Here is an 8,442-nt window from a genome sequence, read left to right on the forward strand (position 1 = left end):
ATGCAGTGGATAGTAGCCGTCTTACGGGCTATTTTGTATATATATTTTTTTTAGGCTGATCTGAACTTTTTTATACATAATGTCTCCATCATTTCATATGACCGAAAACAGCTTCTGTACATCAGAACAGCGATCGCTAACCTCGATTTGGATGAACATTTCTACTTTAACAAGTCGGCAGCTCTGGACGTTCTGCACGCCATCATTCATTGAATCAGATGGCTCATTCATCACAAAACCCACTGATATTACCAACTACTTTAATTACTTTTTCATTGGCAAGATTAGCTAACTTAGGCATGACATGCCAGCAACAAACGCTCATACTACACTTCCAAGTATATCGGACCAAATTATGAAAGACAAGAATTGTACTTTTGAATTATGTAAAGTCGGTGTGGAAGTGGTGAAATAATTATTTTTGTATATGAACAATGTCATGCCACCAGGGTCTGACAATCTGGATGGAAAATTTACTGAGGATAATAATAGCAGACAATATTGCCACTTCTATTTGCCACATCTTTAATTTAAGACTACTAGAAAGTGTGTGCCCTCGGGCCTGGAGGGAAGCTAAAGTCATTCCACTACCCAAGAATATTTAAGCCCCCTTTTACTGGTTCAAATAGCCGATCAATCAGCCTGTTACCAACCCTTAGTAAATTTCTGGAAAAATTGTTTGACCAGGTACAATGTTGTTTTACAGTAAACAAATTGGCAACTGACTTTCAGCACGCATATAGGGAAGGGCACTCAACAAAAACATCACTTACACAAATGATTGATGATTGGCTAAGAGAAAATTGATGATAAAATGATTGTGGGGGCTGTCTTGTTAGACTTCAGTGCCGCTTTTGACATTATTGATCATAGTCTGCTGCTGGAGAAATGTATGTGTTATGGCTTTACACCCCCTGCTATAATGTGGATAAAGAGTTACTTGTCTAACAGAACACAGAGGGTGTTCTTTAATGGAAGCCTCTCCAACATAATCCAGGTAGAGTCAGGAATTCCCCAGGGAATTGCTTTTTTTCAATCTTTGCTAATGACATGCCACTGACTTTGAGTAAAGCCAGTGTAGTTATGTATGCGGATGACTCAACACTACACATCAGCTACTACAGCCACTGAAATGACTGCAACACTTAACAAAGAGCTGCAGTTAGTTTTGGAATGGGTACAAGGAATAAGTTAGTCCTAAATATTCCCAAAACTAAAAGCGTTGTACTTGGAACAAATCATTCACTAAACCCTCTCTTAATGAATAATGTGGAAATTGAGCAAGTTGAGGTGACTAAACTGCTTGGAGTAACCCTGATTGCGAACTGTCATGGTCAAAACATATTGATACAACAGTAGCTAAGATGGGGAGAAGGCTGTCGATTATAAAGCACTGCTCTGCCTTAACGACACTATCAACAAGGCAGGTCCTACAGGCCATGGTTTTGTCGCACCTAGACTACTGTTCAGTCATGTGGTCAGGTGCCACAAAGAGGGACTTGGGAAAATTGCAGTTGGCTCAGAACAGGGCAGCACGGCTATCCCTTAAAAGTACAAGGAGAGCTAACATTAATGACACACATGTCAATCGCTCAAAGTGGATGAGAGATTGACTTCATCCTTACTTGTTTTTTAAGAGGTGTTGACAAGCTGAATGTACTGAGATGTCTGTTTTTAAAATACTAGCACATAGCTCGGACACACATGCATACATACCCCACTAGACATGCCACCAGAGGTCTCTTCACAGTCCCCAAGTCCAGAACAGACTATAGGAGGCGCACAGTACTACATAGAGCCATGACTACATGGAACTCTATTCCACATCAGGTAACTGATGCAAGCAGTAGAATTAGATTTAAAAAGCAGGTAAAAATACACCTTATGGAACAATGGGGACTGTGAAGAGACACACACAATGGTACAGACACATGCATACACACATTGTGATGTATGGTGGTATTGAACATTTTGTGTTGTGGATATTCTTTTGCCCATTCAGTACTAACATAGTTCAATGCTTTATCTTTTGTTTTATATGTAATGTGGGTGCTTTGGTGTGTTTGGATCCCAGGAAGAGTAGCTGCTACGACCTCCAACGAGCCATCAAAACAACAAGATCGAATCAGAACTAAGATTGAATCCTACTGCGCCAGATGTGGCACGGCTTGCAAACTATCACGGATTACAAAGGGAAACCCAGCTGCGAGCCGCCGAGCGATGCAAGCCTACCAGGCAAGCTAAATGCCTACTATGCTCACTTCGAGACAAGCAAACTGAACCATGCATGAGAGAACCAGCTGTTCTGGACTACTGTGTGATCTTGCTTTGCGTAGCCAATGTAAGTCCTTTAAACAGGTTAACTTTTGCAAGGCCACGTGGCCAGACAGCATACCAGGACGCGTGTGCTAACCAGCTGGCAAGTGTCTTCACTGACATTTTCAACCTATCCCTTACCTGGTCTTTGATACCAACTTATTTCAAGTAGACCACCATAGTCCCCGTGCCCAAGAATGCCAAGGTAACCTGCCTAAATGACTACCTCCCCGTAGCACTAACATCTATAGCCATGAAATGCTTTGAAAGGCTGGTCATGGCGCACATCAACACCATCATTCCAGACACCCTGGACCCCCTCCAATTTGCATACTGCTCCAACAGATCCACAGATGACGCATTCTCTATTGCACTCCACACCTGGACAAAAGGAATACCTATGTAAGAATGCTGTTCATTGACTACAGCTAAGCATTCAACACCATAGTCCCCTCCTAGCTCCTCACCAAGCTCAGGATCCTGAGATGAGGCGGTGAGGGTAGGCAACAGCACATCCGCCACACTGACCATCAACACCCGGGCCTCTCAGGGGTGTGTGCTTAGTTCCCTCCTGTACTCCGTGTTTACCCACGACTGTGTGGCCACGCATGACTCCAACACCCTCATCAAGTTTGCTGACAACACAACAGTGTTAGGACTGATCATCGACGACGATGAGGCAGCCAATAGGGAGGAGGTCAGAGACCTGGCAGTGTAGTGCCAGGACAGCAACCTCTCCCTCATCTTCAACAAGACAAAGGAGCTGATCGTGGACTACAGGAAATGGAGGAGCAAGCCCACCCTCATCCACATCAATGGGGCTGTAGCGGAGCAGGTCTAGAGCTTCAAGTTCCTTGGTATCCACATCACAAAGGAATTAACATGGTCCACACACACCCACACAGTTGTGAATAGGCATGACAGCGCCTCTTCGTTCGCAGGAGGCTGAAAAGATTTGGCATGGGCCCTCAGATTCTCCAAAGTTCTACAGCTGCACCACTGAGAGCATCTTGACTAGCTGCATCACCGCTTGGTACGGCAACGGCAAGGTACCCTACCGCAAGGCGCTACAGAGGGTGGTGAGTACGGCCCAGTCATCACTGGGGGCCGAGCTCCTTGCCATCCAGGACCTCTATACCAGGCTGTGTAAAAGGAAGCCCCAAAAGACTCCAGCCACCCAATCCATAGACTGTTCTCTTTGCTTCTGCAAGGCAAGCAGTACCGGAACATCAAGTCTGACACCAACAGGCGCCTGAACAGCTTCTATCCACAAGCCATCAGATTGCTAAATAGATAACAAAATGGCTACTATCCGCATTGACCATTCTATTGTTATTTTTGACTGTCTCTATGCACACTCATACTCACTCTATTAAAATTCTACATACACACACACACATCCATACTGACTCTACACACATGCACACACTCGCATACAATCATCATGTACGCTGCTGTTACTCTGTTTATCATACATTCACCTTATCCCTATACATATTTCAAATAAAATCAAATAACATTTTATTTGTCACAAATGCGCCAAGTAGAACAGGTGTAGACCTTACACTGAAATGCTTACTTACTAGCCCTTAACCAACAATGCAGTATTAAGAAAAATAAGTGCACTGATCCTGGAACTGACCTTGTAAATAATTTACTTACATTCCCGTGTTCTTCTTATTTCTATTTCTCGTGTTTTTTGTTGTTGTACTTGAATTTTTGTATTTTTATAGTACTACTGATAATGATTACTGCATTGTTGGGAAAGAGCAAGCAAGAAAGGCATTTCACTGTACTGGTGCATGTGACAATAACACTTGAAGTTAAGGGTTAGGATTGAGCCAGCATGTGGACATGAATCTAGGTTACGGGTTAGGTTTCGGATTAGAGTTGAGGCTAAGGTAAGGGTTGAGCCAACATGTGGACATGGATCTAGGGTTAGGCTTACGGTTAGAGTTGAGCAAGAAGGTGGATATGAGGGCCTCCCGAGTGGCGCAGTGGACCCATGAGGCGGCGCACAATTGACCCAGCGTCATCCGGGTTAGGAGAGGGTTGCACGCTGACATGGTCGCCAGTTGTGCAGTGTTTCCTCTGACACATTGGTGCGGCTGCCTTCCGGGTTAAGCGAGCAGTGTGTCAAGAAGCAGTGCGGCTTGGCGGGGTCGTGTTTTTGAGGACACATATCTCTCGACCTTCGCCTCTCCCTAGTCCGTACTGGAGTTGCAGTGATGGGACAAGACTGTAACTGCCAATTGGATAGTATGAAATTGGGGTTAAAAAAAAAAAAAAATTGGGGAATATGAAGGTAAGGGTTAGCTTTATTCACTTATTAATCTCACATTTTATTGAACAAACATTTAAATCATGAACTGCATTTCAGTTAATTCCTGAACAGACAAATAATATAATGACAATGCAACCCTATCGGCCCTGGTCAAAAGTAGTGCACCGAATAGGGTGCCATTTGTGACGCAGAGTGTGTGCCAGCCAGTGTTAATATCCTGTGACACTCTGAGCCTAATGAGTGTGGGTCAAGAGGAGAGAAGGGGAGAAGGGGAAGGGAGTCTATAAAGCCTTTAATATGGTTGTCAGGGATTAGGGCCTTAAATCCTCCAACACCCCTCAGCCTCAGACGCCTACTTAAACACACTGGGATAGGATCAGCCAGCGTGCCAGCTCAAGGCCAGCCACCATCTGATCTGCCCGTTTTCTCATCCTCTTCTCCCTCCCCCTTATCTTCTTCTTTACCTCCTTCCCCTCGTCCTCTTTTCCCTCCTCCTCTTCTTTCCCTCTTCCCTCCCTCCTCTCTTCTTTCCTCAGGTTATGGCGTCAAATACATTCTTTCTTGTCTCTGCTGGTGCTGGTCACCCTCTTCTCCATCGCTCTCTCTGTTGAAGGAAAACATCAGAAGATGAAGTGTGTGTGTGTCACGTCTGTAATACATTAGGTGTTCATTTGGTACAGTGTGTGTGTGCATCAGGGGTTGCTAATTAACATTCCTAAGCCTTTATAAAGCTGTTGTCTCCCGAGACCTGAAAAGCTGAAAAAAAGTTTTAAACGTACTACACACTTACCTTCACCTGCCCTATTTACCACCTGCCCTATTTACCACCTGCCCTATTTACCACCTGCCCTATTTACCACCTGCCCTATTTACCACCTGCCCTATTTCATCAGTACATTAGCTGTACCACATGAACAGCTAAAGTACTGATTACACACACACACACACACACACACATCTTACCAAATGAACAGCTAATATACCACAGTAAAAGTGTCTCCAGACAGAATTGCTTTAAAGCTGCAGCACCAAATATATTATTGTCCATGTTAAACTCCTAAACTCTAGTCCTAATGTGTTACGTCATTCATTCTTGGTAACCCTGAAAACAATTGGACATGGCTGGCACTTCCCACCCAGGCTTTTTAATAGGCCATGAGAGACGCTGCTGGGGCTTATCATGTTATTTTCTTCCTGTGTTCACTTGGGTTTTCTGGGAAATGAGTTCGGTGCCAAAAAAACTCCACAGTGTTCCCGTAATCTACAACATCACTGGCTCTTCCTGAAAACAACCTGTCTGCCCATGCTTGAGGTGTTTGGTCTATCTACTGTACTATCAATGGAGGGAGAGATGGGCGGGGGAAGAGCTGACTTCCTTGTAGAAGAACAATTATTCTGCACTTCTTTGTCTGTGTTGTTCTGAATCTGAACACTGCTACCCTATGGGCCTGTCCTCTAAAACTCTCAACAGGCACGAACTTATATTTTCTCACTTTTGTTCTTTCTGCCTCTTTCTCTATCACTTGCCCTCTCTCACCCCTGCCACTCTCTGCTTCGCCTCTCTCTCTCACTTGCCCTCTTTCACCCTCTCTGCCCCTCTCCCTCCCTCACTCTCTCACTTGCGCTCTCTCATCCCTGCCACTCTCTCCCTCCCTCACTCTCTCATTTGCCATCTCTCACCCTCTCTGCCCCTCTCCCTCCCTCACTCTCTCACTCTCTCTCTCTCACCCTCTCCCCACTGCTCCCCCTCTCTTTCCGTGGCGCACTTTCACTTTCTGCCTCGTTTACCTTCTCTCACTCTCTTGGCCCTCCCTCCTGTCTCTAGAACAGAGTAGGGTGCACACGCACAACCTCCTACTGTCTCTCCTACTTCGTTTTTCTCTCACTCTGCCTGAGTCTCCCATGGCTGACTGTCTCTCTGTCTGCAGTGAAGCTGACACTGTCTCTCTCTGTGTGTCTGTCCCCTGTGTGCAGCACATGTCGAAGAGGTTCCTGTGGTGTTCCTACTGGGTAGGCTTGGGTAACTGGGGACTGGCATGCACACCTTCCTCCTGTACCTGGTAAGAACTCTCATTTTCCATGCAACTACACATTTCCACAATGGTCAGAGATAGCCTCAGAACACTGTTATATACCATGCAAATGCATGTTCATATTCAAAAAGAGAGAGCCTTATGACAATTTCATAGCAAAGAAATGCCTGCTGATGCTCAGATTGCAGCTAGCCTATAATCACTTTCATATACCATCCAAATCCTTGTTAATTCTCAGGTTGAAGTATCCTGTCTGTGTGATGTTACTTAGTCAGTCCCCCTGCGTATGTCTGTCTAAAACTCGGTATTGATGTTTTGTGAGTTGCTGCTAAGAGAGGAGCGGCTGTAATAGGAAATTGGAACATCGCTAAAAGTTCAAGGAGATTCCCTGTGTCTCAGAGGGTAGGGTGTGTTTTTGTGTGCATGCGTGCTGGCATGCGTCACTGCATGCATTTGTGTGTGAGGTGTATGCGTGTGTGTGTGTGTAGAACACTGTGTTGTTAAGTTTCCCTCAGTGAATAGGCACACACTGTGGTGGAAAGGCGGGTAGCAGTAGTGTTTTGACAGGCAGGCAAAAAAATAATGAGCGCACTCAATGACCCCGCTGACTGAGTGCATGCAAGGATAGCCAACCTCTCACTTCTCTTTTTCTTATCGCTCTCTTTTTTTCTTTCTCTGTCCCTCTCTCCCTCCCTCCCTCCCTTTTCTTTCTCTTTCTACCTCTGCTCTCCCTCTCTCTTTTCTCTCTCTTTTTTTCTCTCTCATTCCACCCTCTTCTCTCCCTCCTCTCCTTGTTTTGAGCAGCAGTGCGGAGCGGAAAAATGGGGGCTGGCTGGCTCAAGATCTGGGCTTCCAAACATCTGGTAGTCTTTACAGCTTGCTCTGAGAGCATTATTAACACTTAGCCACCCATCTGTCATTTGGGAGCAGCGCAGTCACAGTCCCATTGCATTGCCCAGTGGAGCTGATCTGGAAACGGTGTCCTCCATTCTGTGTTATGGAGAGCCCACTCAAATGTAATTTGAGAAGTTTTTATATTATATTTTTTGTTGGGTGACCTGACTTACTTTCCAAGACGCCTGTCTGTTTCAAAGGAGGACGTTGCCATCTTATGGCCTTTTTGATGTATCAGTAGATTTTCAGTGCCTTTTGAGGAATCCGTTCAAGTGTCCTGCTTTTGAATGTGGAGCTGATTGAGACAGCTGGATTTATGGGGCTATTGCAGGGGATGAATTGGGTCATTGTGAGCTTGTGCTCCCTACCCACAGAGGCCTCGGTAGAACCATAGATGTATGGTTAGAACACTGCTCCTTATCTAAGCTATTACATTACATTTACGTCATTTAGCAGACGCTCTTATCCAGAGCGACTTACAAATTGGCTCTGTTGTCTATGACGCATGTTCACTTCTACAGGAAATGTTCACTACTACAGGAAACCATATGAATGTTTGTTATGATTTTTGCAATGTTTGATGGTTGCAGCGACTTGTTTATAGAAAAGTTTGTGGTCATACGCACATCCTTAAAAATGTAGGTGCTGGGCTAATAAAGAATACTTGTAAAGAACAGGAAGGCTCGCACACTGTTTATGCTTCGCCAATTCACCGCTTTATTGTCAACGTGACTTGTTTCCTCTTTCTAGATACTGTCTTCTTCTTCACAATGGTTGATGCAGCTTTCCTGCTTGGGTTGAGGGGGTTCACTGTGAACCCATGCCCTTTACCTTCTGTGAGCAGTAGATGGCGACATTTGTCTGTGAATGTGAGTCAGACACTGCATGCAACGTATGTAGCTGTACTGGCCATGT

General features: G+C 45.0%; 1 long non-coding RNA gene across 1 annotated transcript; it reads left to right on the forward strand.

Moving 5' to 3' along the window:
* The first annotated feature begins 600 nt into the window (after positions 1–600).
* On the forward strand, positions 601–8,201 carry LOC106567966 (uncharacterized). The gene is made up of 2 exons (XR_014380160.1): positions 601–6,660; positions 7,438–8,201. It is a non-coding gene; the product is annotated as an uncharacterized LOC106567966 (long non-coding RNA).
* Positions 8,202–8,442: the final 241 nt, after the last annotated feature.

Source organism: Salmo salar, chromosome 13, assembly GCF_965601325.2.
Source record: "Salmo salar chromosome 13, fSalSal1, whole genome shotgun sequence".
In the NCBI taxonomy this organism is placed as follows: Eukaryota; Metazoa; Chordata; class Actinopteri; order Salmoniformes; family Salmonidae; genus Salmo; species Salmo salar.